This window comes from Protopterus annectens, chromosome 2.part0, assembly GCF_019279795.1.
Source record: "Protopterus annectens isolate FY-2018-M chromosome 2.part0, PAN1.0, whole genome shotgun sequence".
Taxonomy (NCBI): domain Eukaryota; kingdom Metazoa; phylum Chordata; order Ceratodontiformes; family Protopteridae; genus Protopterus; species Protopterus annectens.
The window spans coordinates 1,596,987,979-1,597,008,650 of NC_056728.1; positions in this window are offsets into that span (position 1 = coordinate 1,596,987,979).

A 20,672-nucleotide genomic window follows, 5' to 3' on the forward strand; every position below is an offset into this window, starting at 1 on the left:
TATATATATACATATATATAGGTTCATAGGTTCATAGGTAGGTACTAGGCTATCTGCCCAAGGGCATTTATAAGCCTAGCCAGAGTGTGTCAGCTTTCGCCACCCCATTGATTAATTAACTGAGCCTCTGTCAAGAATAGCCAATGAAGTGATCCCAGGGGTGCATTTTCTGTTACTCATCCACTTGTCAAGGTTTCTCTTGAAGAATGTTAGTGAGGGGCTCTGCCTAATTTAGTTAGGAAATTTGTTCCAAAGCATGGGGAGACTCTGTGACAGGAATCTATCCCACTGTTCTATTTATTGTTGTGGCTAGGTTTAGCTCACTACAGCGAGTGGCTCGCAGTGACTTGGATTGCTTTAGGTGGAGCATGTCCATCAATTGTGAGTTGGACTTGGCTTTGTAAGTCAGGCAGAGATCACCTCTGAGTAAGCAATATGCCACTGACTGCAGCTGGAGTTTTTCCAGTAGGGCTGCATAGGACATATGTTTGAAACAAGTAATCCTCTTGATGAGGTACTTTTGTGGTCTTTCCAGCTGTTGGAAATGTCTTGTGAGGTACATCCCAAATGGGGCATTGTACTCTATAATGGGTCTGATGAGTGAACAGTAGAGGGGCACTATAACGTCTTTATTTCTAGATGCGAAGCCTTCAGTAATTAGATGGGATACATAGAGGGATTTCCTAACTACTTTGGCAATATGATTGTCACAGGAGAGATTACTATCTACCTGGGTCCCCAGATCTCTTATTACATCTTCTGTATTAAAGGAGCTGCCACCTATGTGGTAATTCATGGGTGTTTTGTTTTTCCCAAATGGGCTGCCTATGCATTTTTTGGCATTTAGCTTGAGACCATGACTTTGACACCAGGTGTCCGTCTCAGTAAGGCCCTTTTGGAGAATGTCAGTGTCAGCCGGAGAGTCAACTATGGCTCCCAGTTTGCAGTCATCGGCGAACTTGGTTAGCTATAGCCCTCCTGGGTTTGCCTGTATTTCTGGGAAGTATATGCCAAACAGTAGGGGTCCCAGGACCGAGCCTTGTGGGACACCACTTGTGACTGGTTTAGAGTTGGACCTGGAGCCCATTATTCTTACTGTATGAGTTATGTCTGTAAGCCAGTTGGCAACCCATCTCGTGACGTAGGGGTTTATGTTCAGGCTGGTGAGTTTTTCTATAATCCTGAGAGGGGAATGGTGTCAAAAGCCTTGGCGAGGTCAAGGTAGGCTGTGTGAACTACCTTCCCCTCATCAATGGCCTTGGTGACTGTCTCAAAAGAAGTCAACCAGGTTTAGTAGGCATGATCTGCCCTTAACAAAGCCAAACTGGGTCGGGTCAAGTGTTTGGAGGTTCCCAATGTCTTTGTTAATGAGTTCCATGATGATGCACTCCATAGCCTTGCAGACCAGGCAAGTCAGGCTTATGGGATGATAGTCCAAGTAAACAATGAAAAAACAGCAACCAAATAGACCAGGAACTCCAATCAACCAGAAGGATACTCCACAGCAAATTCACTCACAATTCACTAATCCACGCTGTGCAAAGGAGTAGAAACACGAACACCACAGCAATAATGGATGGGTTTATTGTAAAAAACGAATTAACCTAGGTTTCGTCCGGTATGACGAACTTCATCAGAAAACACTCTGTAATAGGGTTAACAACTTAAATACACAGATCACACCCCAATTAAAAGAATAATAATAACTAATTAGTGCAACTAATCAGAATCCTACCCACTAGTAAATATGTGCATGAATATAAAAACTAATACATTGCTCAAATAAGTAAAATAAAATTAATTTATAATAAACATACTTAACAAATAAACTAAAATAATTGAAATGAAATAAATATAAGTTAAACACAAATAAATAGTTGAATTAATATGTGTATATATAAAAATAACCAAAACATCCACATCATTACACAAACAATAAATTAAACACAATAAATGATGACTACAAAACATAATACCACATGTTAATAACATGTGTATTGTTACTTGATGTATACTATGTATATATAAAAATATGAATAAATGTGCAAGTATTTATATTAATAAATATAAATATAAATGTAAATATGTAACTAAATGTTTATTGGTATATATAATAAAGAAAGATTGTATGAATTTGATAAATAAAAAATAAAAAATTTATACAAAAAATGCCAATAACATATATAATAATATTGATGATAAATATGTAATAAATCACTTTCTACCTTTAATACTATTAATTCTTAAAATGGGTTTAATACTACAAAATTCATTCAAACCAGGCCGGTTATATGCATCCAAAAATATCTGCCACTTTAATTCATTAACATCCAAATCATACTTGGTAACCCTACCCCATGCATCATACTCCATATGTTGGATAATGCAGAATTTAAAAGTGTGATTAATATTCGACTGTATATGTCTAGCAAGGGCATTAGTGGTTTTCATATGTTGCATATCCAGCAGATGCTCTTTAATTCTATCTTTAAATCTTCTGCTGGTTTTGCCAATATAAAACGCTTGGCAGTCCTGACATAATGCAACATATATGACATTGGACGTATAACAGTTGAAGTGGCCTACGATTTTAATACAATGGGAATTGACAACAAGTCGATCATCCGTACATCTTATGTGTACACATACTGTACATCTTCCACATTTGAAATTGCCAACTGGCCTGTTGGATTGTACCCTATCAAGGTTCGTTTCTTTTTCAAAAAAACACCTTAAAAGACAAATTTTCTTATATACGAATTTTGGCTGCCCTTGAAATAGATGTCCCATAGAGTTGTCATTGACCAAAATCCCCCAATTCTGACTAATAATATTCTTAATAACTTCAAAAAAATCATCAAAGACAGATATATACAAAGGTAACTGATTGAAAACTGGTTTGTTCATGTTGGTTCTATCACTTAAATAACCGTGACATAGTATGGCTTGGTAAACACCTGTGTGCCTTTTACATTTGACTTCATATAAAACTTTCTCACATAGCTGTTTAGGATATCCCCTATTGAAGAACATAGATAACATAAATTCCAATTCCTTATCAAAATCCCGCTCATCACTTGTCATCCTAGCCGCCGTGACCATCTGGCCCTTGACAACAGCCTTTTTCTGATGGTCAAGGTGCCAGCTGTCATAATGAAGGCAGGAATTTGAAAAAGTGGGTTTCTTATAAATGTTAGATTTTAAAATACCACTGACTTTATTATATGTTAGTTGAACATCCAGATAGGTAATAACCTCATAACTGATATTGTATGTGAACTTCAAGAAACGCACAGTATTATTAATGTATTCAAGGAAGGAATTTAATACCCCTTGATCCTCATCCCAGATGATAAAAATATCGTCCAGGTACCTAGAATACATTTTAATGTGCTCATAAAATTCTCTCTTGAATACATAATTGTACTCCCAATAAGTCATTATAAGGTTGGCATACATGGGGGCACAAGTTGCCCCCATGGCCACACCATCTACCTGTTGGTAATAACTACCCTAAAAAAACAAGAAATTGTTATGTAATACGATGTCCATTAGATTAATCAATGTGTTAATCCTACTTTGATCATACACCTTAGTTTCAAAGAGTTGTTCTTCAAGCCAAATCAAACCGATGTCATGTGGGATGGATGTAAATAAATTACAAACATCCACTGTGACAAAAATGTAACCATCTTTCATACTAAATTCATTCATCCTCCCCAACAAATCCCACAAATCTTTAGTAATATAGGGAAATTTGGTCATACCCATTTTAAAATGATGGTCTAAAAATTGACTGATAAAGCAAGTTTTGCTCCTTTTTCCATCTACTATTGGTCGAAATTGCAGATTGTTTAGCCCTTTATGTATCTTGGCTATGCCAAAAACCCCACTAATTACAGGATAGTCATTCTTCAAAAAATTATATTCATCTTCAGAAATTTCACCTTGCAATAACATGTCTTCTAATGATAAGTCGATTTTTTTATGAGCAATGTTAATCTCATTTAAGCTTACCTCAATATAAGAGTCACCAAGTAACATTGTAGTCATATAGGAAATATAATCACTTTTGTCAGTTATGACAACCCCATTGCCTTTGTCGGGCCTCATGATCCTGATATCCTTAAGACCACGTATATAATCAAAAATAACATGTTCATCTTGGGACATATTAGTGTATATAGGTTTCCTATACTGTTGATAAAATTTCCTGATGTCCATTTCACTTAAACTTTCAAATAGAGCTACTTTGTCATTCATTGGAGGATTAAAAACACTAGGTTTAGTCAATTCACTATTGGTGTGCCTGTTCTCATTGTTCATTTCATCACTAAAAAAAGTCTTTAAATTTAGTTTTCTAGTAAATAGTTTTAGATCTAAAAGAGAATTAACCAAATTACCCTTGCGGCATGGAACAAAATTAAAACCTCTTGAAAAGAGGTTAACATGTTGACTGTCCATGTCATTCTTTGAGTAATTGAACAATTTAAAATCACCTTGACTATTGGTTACAATTGTGGGATTACTTAAAAATTCACTGTGAGACACATCAGGACCCTCATTATGGAGGCATTTAACTACTTCATCTAAATATGTGTCAGGATCCAAATCAATAGAGAAATCAACATGTATTAGATTATCATCCAATATTGAAGGTGTATTTGGATGAATAATTAAGTCAGAATACACTCCATCATTAAGAATCCCCGATCCTGAAACTACCTCACTGTTAATATCAGAATTTGTGCAAACCTCATCTTGATTTGGATATTCATACACACTAAGATTCACTAATGTGTGGTCTCCCGCATGACCATGCGAGGTCTGTGTGGACAAACTCTCATCGTAAATATTTTCAAAAGAACCATCATGACCATCAATGTTTTTAAACAGACAATTATTAGACTTTGCAACATAAGAATCGTTAACTACGTTACATACGTGAGAAGAAAAAACATGGTTGACAGGTCCGTCAGCAAACCGTATATCACACAATTCACTATTAGGCTCACAAGATGGGGTAGTCAAAATTGATGTGAAACTGTCCAAAAAACAATCAGTGATGAAACACCGACCATTACTGATGGAGCCAACCACTCCTTCCAATGTTGTAAAAGCCCTACTGTCCGTCCTATTGTGGTCCAAATGAGTTCCGTTAACTGTTATTGTAGTCGAAAATCCACTGGGTACTTGCACGCTTTACAAGCACTCTTTGGGTTTTTCATGTATAAAAAATCCTTCTTGGGTCGAGCCCCCATGTTCCTGTAATCGTCTCCTTCATTGGTCTGCCCTCGGTTAATAAGTCTCTCCGAACGCCGCAACCCCTCATCAGTGGGGCTGCCATTAACTATGCAAGATTCACTGTTGTCATCACATTGATAACCGGAAGTGATATCAACTGCTTCCTCCCCAATTCTCTCATGTCCCACATTGTTGTTGTTACCATGATGACGATCGGAACGTTTAGATTTGGGATAAATATCCCCTATTGCATACCTTTGAATGTCCCTTGAAATTTTGAGGTTCTTTTTCTCAAATAAAATGTCACAACTGGAATTAACATCACTAATTATGTGGGTGTAATTCGTGTAATGTTGTTCGAACAAAAGATCTTGGCTGATATTCTGATTTAAGGCATCAAGTTCAGTTAGTAAACCCTCTATTTTCGCATTATTGTGTTTAACCATAATTTCCATCAGCCTTATACCAGTATTATTAAATAATTCATGTAATTCTTGGAGCATGTTTTCGTTGTTGTCACATCCATTTGGGTACCTCCAAAGATGCAACCCCTTAGGTACCAATCCTAATTCAATGTTCCTTGTTAGATAGCTATTCTCTAACTGTGTCCTTTTGAATTTGAACAGTTTCATCTCAAATGTTTTTAACATTTCATACATGGATTTAGTATTGTGCAGCGGTACATGAGCTCTAGGATTTCTAACCGCATTAAAGGAATAATTGTTTGTTCTCCATGTTTTGCTATGATTAACGCCTTGGGAGCTTGAATTCTCTCCGGAATTACCATTGCTGACAGTATTAATAAGTGGAGATCTCAGTGTGACCTGTGTAAGGGGCAAACCCAAACTGTCCCCCGTGCCTACTGGACTGACTTGACTGTCTCTTTCCAATAATTTATGAATAAGAGCCGAATGTTCTCTCAGCTGTTCGTGAATCTGCTGGAGTAACATCCCCGTGTCAACTGGAACAGCCTCACCTTCCATAAGACCACGATAAACCAAGTAAACAATGAAAAAACGGCAACCAAATAGACCAGGAATGCCAATCAGCCAAAAGGATACTCCACAGCAAATTCACTCAAAATTCAGTAATCCACGCTGTGCAAAAGAGTAGAAACACGAACACCACAGCAATAATGGATGAGTTTATTGTAAAAAACGAATTAACCTAGGTTTCGTCCGGTATGACGAACTTCATCAGAAAACACTCTGTAATAGGGTTAACAACTTAAATACACAGATCACACCCCAATTAAAAGAATAATAATAACTAATTAGTGCAACTAATCAGAATCCTACCCTCTAGTAAATATATGCATGAATATAAAAACTAATATATTGCTCAAATAAGTAAAATAAAATGAATTTATAATAAACATACTTAACAAATAAACTAAAATAATTGAAATGAAATAAATATAAGTTAAACACAAATAAATAGTTGAATTAATATGTGTATATATAAAAATAACCAAAACATCCACATCATTACACAAACAATAAATTAAACACAATAAATGATGACTACAAAACATAATACCACATGTTATTAACATGTGTATTGTTACTTGATGTATACTATGTATATATAAAAATATGAATAAATGTGCAAGTATTTATATTAATAAATATAAATGTAAATATGTAACTAAATGTTTATTGGTATATATAATAAAGAAAGATTGTATGAATTTGATAAATAAAAAATAAAAAATTCATACACAAAAATTTGTTATTGTTAATATTGTGTAAGTAAAAAAAAATGCCAATAACATATATAATAATATTGATGATAAATATGTAATAAATCACTTTCTACCTTTAATACTATTAATTCTTAAAATGGGTTTAATACTACAAAATTCATTCAAACCAGGCCGGTTATATGCATCCAAAAATATCTGCCACTTTAATTCATTAACATCCAAATCATACTTGGTAACCCTACCCCGTGCATCATACTCCATATGTTGGATAATGCAGAATTTAAAAGTGTGATTAATATTCGACTGTATATGTCTAGCAAGGGCATTAGTGGTTTTCATATGTTGCATATCCAGCAGATGCTCTTTAATTCTATCTCTAAATCTTCTGCTGGTTTTGCCAATATAAAACGCTTGGCAGTCCTGACATAATGCAACATATATGACATTGGATGTATAACAGTTGAAGTGGCCTAAGATTTTAATACAATGGGAATTGACAACAAGTCGATCATCCATACATCGTATGTGTACACATACTGTACATCTTCCACATTTGAAATTGCCAACTGGCCTGTTGGATTGTACCCTATCAAGGTTCATTTCTTTTTCAAAAAACTCCTTAAAAGACAAATCTTTCTTATATACGAATTTTGGCTGCCTTTGAAATAGATGTCCCATAGAGTTGTCATTGACCAAAATCCCCCAATTCTGACTAATAATATTCTTAATAACTTCAAAAGAATCATCAAAGACAGATATATACAAAGGTAACTGATTGAAAACTGATTTGTTCATGTTGGTTCTATCACTTAAATAACCGTGACATAGTATGGCTTGGTAAACACCTGTGTGCCTTTTACATTTGACTTCATATAAAACTTTCTCACATAGCTGTTTAGGATATCCCCTATTGAAGAACATAGATAACATAAATTCCAATTCCTTATCAAAATCCCGCTCATCACTTGTCATCCTAGCCGCCCTGACCATCTGGCCCTTGACAACAGCCTTTTTCTGATGGTCAGGGTGCCAGCTGTCATAATGAAGGTAGGAATTTGAAAAAGTGGGTTTCCTATAAATGTTAGATTTTAAAATACCACTGACTTTATTATATGTTAGTTGAACATCCAGATAGGTAATAACCTCATAACTGATACTGTATGTGAACTTCAAGAAACGCACAGTATTATTAATGTATTCAAGAAAGGAATGTAATACCCCTTGATCCTCATCCCAGACGATAAAAATATCGCCCAGGTACCTAGAATACATTTTAATGTGCTCATAAAATTCACTCTTGAATACATAATTGTACTCCCAATAAGTCATTATAAGGTTGGCATACATGGAGGCACAAGCTGCCCCCATGGCCACACCATCTACCTATTGGTAATAACTACTCTCAAAAAACAAGAAATTGTTATGTAATACGATGTCCATTAGATTAATCAATGTGTTAATCCTACTTTGATAATACACCTTAGTTTCAAAGAGTTGTTCTTCAAGCCAAATCAAACCGATGTCATGTGGGATGGATGTAAATAAATTACAAACATCCACTGTGACAAAAATGTAACCATCTTTCATACTAAATTCATTCATCATCCCCAGGAAATCCCACGAATATTTAGTAATATAGGGAAATTTGGTCATACCCATTTTAAAATGATGGTCTAAAAATTGACTGATAAAGCTAGTTTTGCTCCTTTTTCCATCTACTATTGGTCGAAACTGCAGATTGTTTAGCCCTTTATGTATCTTATATATGCCAAAAACCCCACTAATTACAGGATAGTCATTCTTCAAAAAATTATATTCGTCTTCAGAAATTTCACCTTGCAATAACATGTCTTCTAATGATAAGTCGATTTTTTTATGAGCAATGTTAATCTCATTTAAGCTTACCTCAATATAAGAGTCACCAAGTAACATTGTAGTCATATAGGAAATATAATCACTTTTGTCAGTTATGACAACCCCATTGCCTTTGTCGGGCCTCATGATCCTGATATCCTTAAGACCACGTATATAATCAAAAATAACATGTTCATCTTGGGACATATTAGTGTATATAGGCTTCCTATACTGTTGATAAAATTTCCTGATGTCCATTTCACTTAACTTTTCAAATAGAGCTACTTTGTCATTCATTGGAGGATTAAAAACACTAGGTTTAGTCAATTCACTATTGGTGTGCCTGTTCTCATTGTTCATTTCATCACTAAAAAAAGTCTTTAAATTTAGTTTTCTAGTAAATAGTTTTAGATCTAAAAGAGAATTAACCAAATTACCCTTGCGGCATGGAACAAAATTAAAACCTCTTGAAAAGAGGTTAACATGTTGACTGTCCATGTCATTCTTTGAGTAATTGAACAATTTAAAATCACCTTGACTATTGGTTACAATTGTGGGATTACTTAAAAATTCACTGTGAGACACATCAGGACCCTCATTATGGAGGCATTTAACTACTTCATCTAAATATGTGTCAGGATCCAAATCAATAGAGAAATCAACATGTATTAGATTATCATCCAATATTGAAGATGTATTTGGATGAATAATTAAGTCAGAATACACTCCATCATTAAGAATCCCCGATCCTGAAACTACCCCACTGTTAATATCAGAATTTGTGCAAACCTCATCTTGATTTGGATATTCATACACACTAAGATTCACTAATGTGTGGTCTCCCGCATGACCATGCGAGGTCTGTGTGGACAAACTCTCATTGTAAATATTTTCAAAAGAACCATCATGACCATCAATGTTTTTAAACAGACAATTATTAGACTTTGCAACATAAGAATCATTAACTATGTTACATACGTGAGAAGAAAAAACATGGTTGACAGGTCCGTCAGCAAACCGTATATCATACAGTTCACTATTAGGCTCACAAGATGGGGTAGTCAAAATTGATGTGAAACTGTCCAAAAAACAATCAGTGATGAAACACCGACCATTACTGATGGAGCCAACCACTCCTTCCAATGTTGTAAAAGCCCTACTGTCCGTCCTATTGTGGTCCAAATGAGTTCCGTTAACTGTTATTGTAGTCGAAAATCCACTGGCTACTTGCGCGCTTTACAAGCACTCTTCGGGTTTTTCATGTATAAAAAATCCTTCTTGGGTCAAGCCCCCATGTTCCTGTAATCGTCTCCTTCATTGGTCTGCCCTCGGTTAATAAGTCTCTCCGAACGCCGCAACCCCTCATCAGTGGGGCTGCCATTAACTATGCAAGATTCACTATTGTCATCACATTGGTAACTGGAAGTGATATCAACTGCTTCCTCCCCATTTCTCTCATGTCTCACATTGTTGTTGTTACCATGACGACGATCGGAACGTTTAGATTTGGGATAAATATCCCCTATTGCATACCTTTGAATGTCCCTTGAAATTTTGAGGTTCTTTTTCTCAAATAAAATGTCACAACTGGAATTAACATCACGAATTATGTGGGTGTAATTTGTGTAATGTTGTTCGAACAAAATATCTTGGCTGATATTCTGATTTAAGGCATCAAGTTCAGTTAGTAAACCCTCTATTTTCGCATTATTGTGTTTAGCCATAATTTCCATCAGCCTTATACCAGTATTATTAAATAATTCATGTAATTCTTGGAGCATGTTTTCGTTGTCACATCCATTTGGGTACCTCCAAAGACGCAACCCCTTAGGTACCTATCCTAATTCAATGTTCCTTGTTAGATAGCTATTCTCTAACTGTGTCCTTTTGAATTTGAACAGTTTCATCTCAAATGTTTTTAACATTTCATACATGGATTTAGTATTGTGCAGCGGTACATGAGCTCTAGGATTTTTAACCGCATTAAAGGAATAATTGTTTGTTCTCCATGTTTTGCTATGATTAACGCCTTGGGAGCTTGAATTCTCTCTGGAATTACCATTGCTGACAGTATTAATAAGTGGAGATCTCAGTGTGACCTGTGTAAGGGGCAAACCCAAACTGTCCCCCGTGCCTACTGGACTGACTTGACTGTCTCTTTCCAATAATTTATGAATAAGAGCCGAATGCTCTCTCAGCTGTTCGTGAATCTGCTGGAGTAACATCCCCGTGTCAACTGGAACAGCCTCGCCTTCCATAAGACCACGATAAACCAATTAAACACTGAAAAAACGGCAACCAAATAGACCAGGAATGCCAATCAGCCAGAAGGATACTCCACAGCAAATTCACTCACAATTCAGTAATCCACGCTGTGCAAAAGAGTAGAAACACGAACACCACAGCAATAATGGATGAGTTTATTGTAAAAAACGAATTAACCTAGGTTTCGTCCGGTATGACGAACTTCATCAGAAAACACTCTGTAATAGGGTTAACAACTTAAATACACAGATCACACCCCAATTAAAAGAATAATAATAACTAATTAGTGCAACTAATCAGAATCCTACCCTCTAGTAAATATATGCATGAATATAAAACTAATATATTGCTCAAATAAGTAAAATAAAATGAATTTATAATAAACATACTTAACAAATAAACTAAAATAATTGAAATGAAATAAATATAAGTTAAACACAAATAAATAGTTGAATTAATATGTGTATATATAAAATAACCAAAACATCCACATCATTACACAAACAATAAATTAAACACAATAAATGATGACTACAAAACATAATACCACATGTTATTAACATGTGTATTGTTACTTGATGTATACTATGTATATATAAAAATATGAATAAATGTGCAAGTATTTATATTAATAAATATAAATGTAAATATGTAACTAAATGTTTATTGGTATATATAATAAAGAAAGATTGTATGAATTTGATAAATAAAAAATAAAAAATTCATACACAAAAATTTGTTATTGTTAATATTGTGTAAGTAAAAAATGCCAATAACATATATAATAATATTGATGATAAATATGTAATAAATCACTTTCTACCTTTAATACTATTAATTCTTAAAATGGGTTTAATACTACAAAATTCATTCAAACCAGGCCGGTTATATGCATCCAAAAATATCTGCCACTTTAATTCATTAACATCCAAATCATACTTGGTAACCCTACCCCGTGCATCATACTCCATATGTTGGATAATGCAGAATTTAAAAGTGTGATTAATATTCGACTGTATATGTCTAGCAAGGGCATTAGTGGTTTTCATATGTTGCATATCCAGCAGATGCTCTTTAATTCTATCTCTAAATCTTCTGCTGGTTTTGCCAATATAAAACGCTTGGTAGTCCTGACATAATGCAACATATATGACATTGGACGTATAACAGTTGAAGTGGCCTAAGATTTTAATACAATGGGAATTGACAACAAGTCGATCATCCGTACATCGTATGTGTACACATACTGTACATCTTCCACATTTGAAATTGCCAACCGGCCTGTTGGATTGTACCCTATCAAGGTTCGTTTCTTTTTCAAAAAACTCCTTAAAAGACAAATCTTTCTTATATACGAATTTTGGCTGCCCTTGAAATAGATGTCCCATAGAGTTGTCATTGACCAAAATCCCCCAATTCCGACTAATAATATTCTTAATAACTTCAAAAGAATCATCAAAGACAGATATATACAAAGGTAACTGATTGAAAACTGGTTTGTTCATGTTGGTTCTATCACTTAAATAACCGTGACATAGTATGGCTTGGTAAACACCTGTGTGCCTTTTACATTTGACTTCATATAAAACTTTCTCACATAGCTGTTTAGGATATCCCCTATTGAAGAACATAGATAACATAAATTCCAATTCCTTATCAAAATCCCGCTCATCACTTGTCATCCTAGCCGCCCTGACCATCTGGCCCTTGACAACAGCCTTTTTCTGATGGTCAGGGTGCCAGCTGTCATAATGAAGGTAGGAATTTGAAAAAGTGGGTTTCCTATGGGGTGATAGTTACCAGGGTCAGTTGGGGCCCTTCCTTTATGTAGTGGAATAACCATTGCTGTGCACCATTCTATGGGCACATAGCCTGTGGAGAGGCTGAGGTTGAACAGTGCGTTTAGGTGGGGGGTTAGTTTGTTCTGTAGTTCATGCAAGACGCAGCCTGGGACACCATCTGGCCCCATTGATGCTGTGCTTTTGGCTCTTGAAAAAACTGTTTACACCTGTGCGTCTGTAATTTCTGGGACACTACATTTTCCGGTATGGTTGTGGGCCCTTTTGGGGGTGAGAGGGGGGTGAAGTTTGCACTGAATCTATCTGCCAGGATGTTGGCAATATCAGTAGGTTCAGTATATTTTGTGCTATTTTGCACTAGCTCAGAAAATATCTGCGAGTTGCCACTTAGATTCTTGACATAGCTAAAGAAGGCTTTGTGGTTATCTTTCGAATCCTTGGCTATTTTTTTTTTTCAAAGTTAGCCTTGGAGGATTTTATGGGGGACCTTAGTTTCCTACTGATACTGATCAGGGATGTCCTTCCTTCTTGGAATTTGCTTTTTTTTTCTGAACTAGTTTCCTCCTTCTATTGTATAGCCTGTTTATGACAGGGGTCCACCAGACTGTTTTCCTTCTCTTAGGGGAGTGAGTCTTGGTTTTGCTAAGGATGGCATGATCCATGCATCCTTGTAGGTGCACATGGAGTGCATTTGAAAAGGTTCCTGCTTCTTGGACACTGTTATCCTTTAGCGGGAGGGCTGTGAAACTTACCACCTCTGTCCTAAGTAAGGTGACGTTTGCTATATAAAAGTTTTTCACTGTGGTTTCATTGGTTGGAGGTGGTGGTGTGGCGTGGACATCCAGAGTGATTAGTTTATGGTCTGATCTAACCAGTGACAGGTTGACCTCTGGTGTGGAACACCTGTCGCCCATGTTGGTGATGACCAGGTCCAATATGTTTTCACCTCTGGTAGGGGAGTTTACCAGCTGATCCAGGGCATTTGAGTTGATAAATTCCAGGAAGCGCTGGACCTGGGAGTTTGTACTTGAGTAGTTTTACCAGTTAATGGTAGGGTAATTGAAATCGCCCAATATCAGGGTGTTTGGTAGGAACTTCATGTTTTCCAGTGTCTCCAGAAAGGCAGACTGGTAGCCCTGGGTCATGGAGGATGATCTGTAGCAGGCCACAATTTGCATTGCAGATTTGCCTGATGTTAGTTGCACATGGATGATCTTGGAGGTATCATGCTGTGCCACTAACCTGGAGGTGTAGGTATCCTTGATGAATATGGATACAACCCCTTCTTTTGTGTTTCGATCCATGTTCTGTGGCCGAAATGTGTGGTATGAGTTGTAGCCCGGTTGTGCTGGGGTGCTCTGTGGATCCTTGAACCAGGTTTCAGTTACTGCACAGATGTCGACATTCTCCATACTGAGGAGTGTTACGAGCATGTGCATTTTGTGATTTAAGCTCCTGGCGTTGAGTAGCATAACCCTCATTTCTTTTATTTGTGCTGTTTACGGAGATGGGTTTGACTTTTGAGCCTTGCCAAAAAAAGGCACTATGGGGCAGCAAGAGCCTTGGCCAGTATTCGAAAGCCTATGTGTGACAGGTGGAAGCCATCTCTTGTGAAGCAACGAGGCCTGTCGAGCATGTCGTCCCAGGCTGACGGACACTGGATCCCCTTTGAATGACACCAGAAGCTTAGCCAATTGTTGAAATTGATCATTTTTTCTTTATACTGCGGTATCCTTCTTGGTGAGGGCAGAATGCTACTCAGGGTCAGGGTCATGCCCACCTGGGCTACATGATCAGAGAGCTCTTCCATGTCTCCTTTCATGTAGTCCAGCGAGGTAAGTCTCAGGTCATTCATACCAACATGAGCAATGACAGAGTCATATTTATACTTGTTCTGGAGTGACCTGAGTGCATGTGTTATGTGTCGGATTCTGGCTCCCGACAGGCAGCTAACAGTAACTTTCTCCTTGTCCAGCCTAGTGAGTGGGACATCAGAGTGCCTGACTATAGAGTCACTGATTACTAGTGTGTTAGGTATGTTATTTCACCTTAAGGGCTGTGATTGTGCGGCACACTGATTTTGTGTTTTATGTGTTGTCTGGTTTGTGACGGATGGTGCAGGTTTTTTGGGTGTCTGCTTTAGAGGTCTGTGATGCTTTTGCAGGTTTTTATTTAGAGCCTCTGAGTATGCTTTTGTGTATTTATGTGTATTTTTTGCCAGTGCTGGTTTAGTATGTCTATGTGAGGCTGGAGGTGTGGTGCAAGTGTTAACCTTCTCCTCATGACTGCCTGTTCCAGTCTTGGGTTGAGAGAGCTTAGCCTCCAATTTAGCTATATAATTGCATCTCTCGCATAGGTTAATGTTTTGTTGCAGGAGGAAAGGGTTGTCTGTATACATGATGCAGTTGTAACATTACCTCAGGATACCCAGTTTCACCAGCTGGACTGGAGAGTATACCTGAAATTGCCCTTTGGTCATGCCTGAATAGTAGAATGAGCTACTTAGTCACTGGGTTGGTGAGGGGTGAATAATGAGCCTTGCCCTGCTGGGCAATCAAGTGTCGGGTTATCTTTGTGCTTGCTATTAGGTCTGAGCAAGTGCTGGACTGTAGGATGCATTTTAAGTGCTTAGGTTGAGAGTTAGACTACTTTCAAGGGAAAAACTGAAGAGGAGACTTGGTAGAGCCGGTATAAATTTAACCCTAGCTAACAGGCACTGCCTGGACATGCAAAACCATGCAAACACAGTTTTTACAGCAGGGAAATGAAAGAGATAGAAATTAGCCCAAAATGGCTTATAAACTACTAACGTCTGGGCTGGAACCACCACAGCACAGATGGCTGCTCAAAGCTCCCTCAATAACAGGTGAACAGAGAAACCTCCCTCTATCCAGGTAAGGTATGGGCAACTCAGAAAATTGTAACACAGCCCTGAATTCAGCACTAGCCTGAAAACTGGATTATACTAGCTTAGAAAGGTGGGAAATTGTTTTTAAAAGATAAGGCAAAACAGTAAAAAATACACTTAAAACAGCTTTTAACGACTACAAACAGTAAAAAATTCACTTAAAACAGCTTTAGATGACTACAAGCAATCAGAAAAGGCTTTTAAACAAATTACCCAATTAACCAGTAAAAAAATCTCAAAACCTAACCCTGTTCCTGTAGTCTTCAATCAGACAAGTTCTAACTGCACACTTCTGCCACTGGGGTGCAGGGGAACCTTCTCCAAAAAGAAGGCCTGGATTAGTGCTCAAGTTATACAAACAAAGCTAGATTCATCAGGCCTGGATCCAGTCTATGCTACAGTAAACAAGGTGCACCAATTTCAGCAAGAAACAGTTCAAATATGCAGGCACTATAAGCCTCTAACCAGAAATTCCCAGCTCAGAAGGGCAGAGTCCAGTCTCTCCTACCATAAGAGTGCAGACCACGAAACATCTTAATGTAAAATAACTGGCCTGAAGCCCAAGTGCTTAAACCAGAACCAATACACTTTTAGAATAACAGACACTGAGCCCTCAATCAGCAGTTCCAAACTTAGAAGGATGTAAGCTACCTGTCCTGCCACAACAGTGCAGACCACAAACCTTCTTAATGTAAAACAACTGGTCTGAAGCCCAAGTGCTTAAACCAAAAGGCTTAGAATGATAGCTACACTTTAATTAGGTTACTACCAAGCAGTAATAATTACAATTGAATACTTTTAAAAAGGCCTGGACTAGTGCTCAAGTTATGCAAACAAAGCTAGATTCAGCAGGCCTGGATCTAGTCTATGCTACAGCAAACAAGGCGCACCAATTTCAGTAAGAAACAGTTTAAATATGCAGACACTATAAGCCTTTAACCAGAAATTCCCAGCTCAAAAGGGCAGAGTCTAGCCTCTCCTCCCACAAGTGTGCAGACCATGAACCTTCTTAATGTAAAATAACTGGCCTGAAGTCCAAGTGCTTAAACCAGAACTAATCTACTTTTAGAATAACAGACACTGAGCCTTCAATCAGCAGTTCCCAATTTAGAAGGATGTAATGTGTGTGTGTGTGTGTGTTTTCCTTTGGGTAGATTTGGTTAGATTTGTAAAATGTCCACTATTACAATTTAGCATATCAGCTTACTATAATAAAAAAGTAATAGAAGACCTGTTCTGCAAAAAAATAATATGTCTAGCTCCAACAGAGGTCAGATATAACCATGTGACTTGCTCCAGCCTAGGTCAAGTATAACCATGTGACTAGCTCCAACCTAGGTCAAGTATAACCATGTGACTAGCTCCAACCGAGGTCAAGAATAACCATGTGACTTGTTCCAACCAAGGTCAAGTACAACCATGTGACTAGCTCTAAACTCTATTTGGGAATGATAAACTGCAAATACCAAACCAAAAAATGAGCCAGCACCAAATTTGGTAAAATACATAAATTTAAATGTGTATAAGTAAATATAATAATTGTATAAACAAAAACACATACTAGCTGTGGGGAAACAGCTCCCAACTACCTAAACCAAACTGGTTTCAGCCAAATAGCCTTCTTCAGTGAAATGCTATAAAGAAATAAGTTCCACAACACTCTCTTATAATTCCTAAGTACCAGCCCTAAAAAATCCTATTGGATATTGCTCCATGCATTAGTAATGTTCATTCAAACCTGGGAAGAACAAGCCTCCCAATTTAATTATCCATTTTTCTCGCCTTCATATTAAGTATGGAATGCCAACTGAACTTATCCCTACAATCCCCCATGATGCCCTCAATAATCGTAAATCTAAAATTTGCATTAGTATGTTTGGAAATGTGTTTAAACAATGCATTGGACTGCCTTTTTTATGTCACTCATGTGTTCCCCTATTCTAAGTCTAAGGGGTTGTAAATTCTGCCCTATGTAAAAGGCAGAACATGAGCAGGTGGTCATGTAAATACCCAACACTTACTGCAATTGACAAAAATGTTAATATTATAAACATTAGGTGTATTTTTGCTGGTGAATTCTTTTGTCTTGCGTACCCTGTGGCAATGTGAGCAGTGTCCACATGCCATGCAACCCATATCACCCATAAGCGTTCTTTGAATATAGGACTCCCTGTTGTACGTAATTCCTTTGTAATGGGAAAAATGTGATCCCAATATTCGACCCCTTTGGAATGAAAAAGAACATTTGTCCCCCAAACAACCTAACATCCCGAGAGTCTGTTCTCCCCCATCAAAATATTCCAATGTCTATTTATGATCTGCATGAAGGCCCTAGTGTTTCCACCAAAAGTTGTCACAAACCTGATCTGAGACTTGTTCTCTGAAGATCTCCTATGATATTCTAATAGGTTGGATCTATCTTGACCCTTAGCCCAATTGCACGCCCTGATGATGTTACCTACTGGGTAACCTCTGTCCTGAAACCGAGAAATAAGATCCTGTTTATGTTGGTTATAGACCTGTGTGTCAGAACAGATCCTTCGGACTCTGAGTAATTGAGATTTAGGAATATTGCAAATTACATGTTTTGGATGAACACAGCAGCAATGAATGTCTTTATAAGTGTAAGAAGTAAATTCTTGCAACCCAATGAAAACTCATGCTATAACAGTGGAATCTTCTTCTTCTTCTCTCAGCTTTACTCAGTTAGGGGTCGCCGCAGTGGATCAACTGTCCACTTATGATTGACAGTGGAGTTTTTACGGTGTCAAGCTGCCAGCCCGGCGCCCAACCTTTCACAGAAGGCGCACACATGCATACACTCACACCTCAGGCCAATTTAGAGTGCTCAATCCACCTACAGCATGTCTTTTGGGATGTGGGAGGAAACTGGAGCACCCGGAGGAAACCCACGTGACCACAGCGAGGGCATGCAGACTCCGCACAGAAGGCACCCCAGCTGAGGATCGAGCCGGAGAGCCTCTTGCTGTGAGGTGGTAACGCTAACCGCTGCACCACCGTGACTGCCCTTATACTATGACAGTGGAATACGGCACTCAAAAACTTTTGAATTGTACTATATTATAGCAACAAGCCACTCCTAACCTTTTAGATTTTAATAGAAGACAAGAAGAAGTTGGGCTCAATGCAAGCCAATCCATGCCACACAAAAATCCAATCTACTCAAAAATTCAATGTGGAGCAGTAGTTTTATTCAGGTTACAATAAAAACTTTCAAAACATAAAATTTAATTTCCAGCTGTATATTATTTGAAGCTTTGGATATGACCACTCTGTGTTGTGAGTTTTTACTTTAACCTGATTGTACTACATTATCAGCAAATTAATTTCAAGTTGATAGATCTGATTACAAGAAAACTGTTACATCTTAACTAATTCAGAAACTCATTGAATATTCTGTTAAAATCATCCTTCCTTTCTCAATAAGACTACCGTAATTTAATTGATTATAAGCTTTACTGAGTTTGTTTTAAAGCAATAATTGATACTTGCAATAATTAATTCTAATCTCAGTGGTTTAGTTCATGAATTTGAGTTTTCCATCATGTATCATCTGTGCACATTTGTCATAACCAGTAACCTTTCCACTGGTATATGCAAAAGGCAAAACAATCATCTTTTGCATGCATATTACCATTAGCTCTGTGCAGCTTTTCATACCTGCTTTAGATGCAGCTGACCAGAGCTACATATCCATCTTCACTACAGATACATGGTTGCCAAGTCCTTACTGACAGTGACTTTACAGCTTCTACAAAATCTATCTTTAGGGACATTCTTGCAAAATGCCCATGTCTACCATTTACTTCATATGTACCTGACATTCCTAGCTTTTCTGCACTTGGCCAATGGCCACCTTTCTGACATTCAGTAGCCCAAACCTTTCCTTTTTATTCTTTCTTTTTTACCATGTTATTTATATTAGCAGATTGGTTCAGTGAGAATATTTACCTGTTATAAATTGAGAAGGCCATGGTCTGATCAAATTTCATTTTAGAATAATTTCAAAGCCACTCAGCAACTCTAACAAAGACACCCTAGATCCACCCATGTGAGAACAGTCTATGCTCTATATCACCTTTCTCTTTTATCACTTACTTTCTTCAGTCATACCACTAGAAAGAAGCAGGGCTATTAATGCACATCACAATCCTCCTTCTGTATTCTCTCTTTTACCCCAAACTATCATTGCCGAGCAAATTACACCACCATCTCAAATCACATAATTACCCGATTCCTCCATATTTTCCTACTCCATAACTATGCAATGCAGTTTAAAGCCCAGCAACTTCTACAGCCAACTTAACGTCCCATCTTCTCACTCTAACCTTTCCAGAATCTTCACATTAAATAGGCTCCTAATTGAAATGCTGGCACTTGAAAGCCGAAAAAAAGACTGAAAACCTGGAGAAGAGCAAATCTTGTAAAGTTCTCTTCTTAAACCTTATTTTTGCAAAACTGGATGGGCCCTGCACACCCCACCCTCTGAACTTACATATACCAACTCTGAGATCACCATACCTTGGAGAAAAGGGAATATTCCAAGAAATAGCATCTTAAGACATAATACATATAAGTCTGTTCTTTCAGCCATTCAATCTCCACATTTTGGAAGTTGCTCTAGCAGGTCATGAGCTTTCAAATGGCTATACATTGAATATGATACCCAACTCTAAAAGACTAATCTGTTTCCTACCAAACATACCTAGAGCCTTGCTGTATCTAAACTCTATCATATGCATGCTTCTCTTAAGATTTAACATAGAAGCAGTCAAAGCTCACTTACTTTAACCCCTCCTGCTTCCAGCCACTTTTTTTCTATCAGCATATGCTCTAATTAATATTCTCCATGTAAAAAACATTAGATTAAATCAAT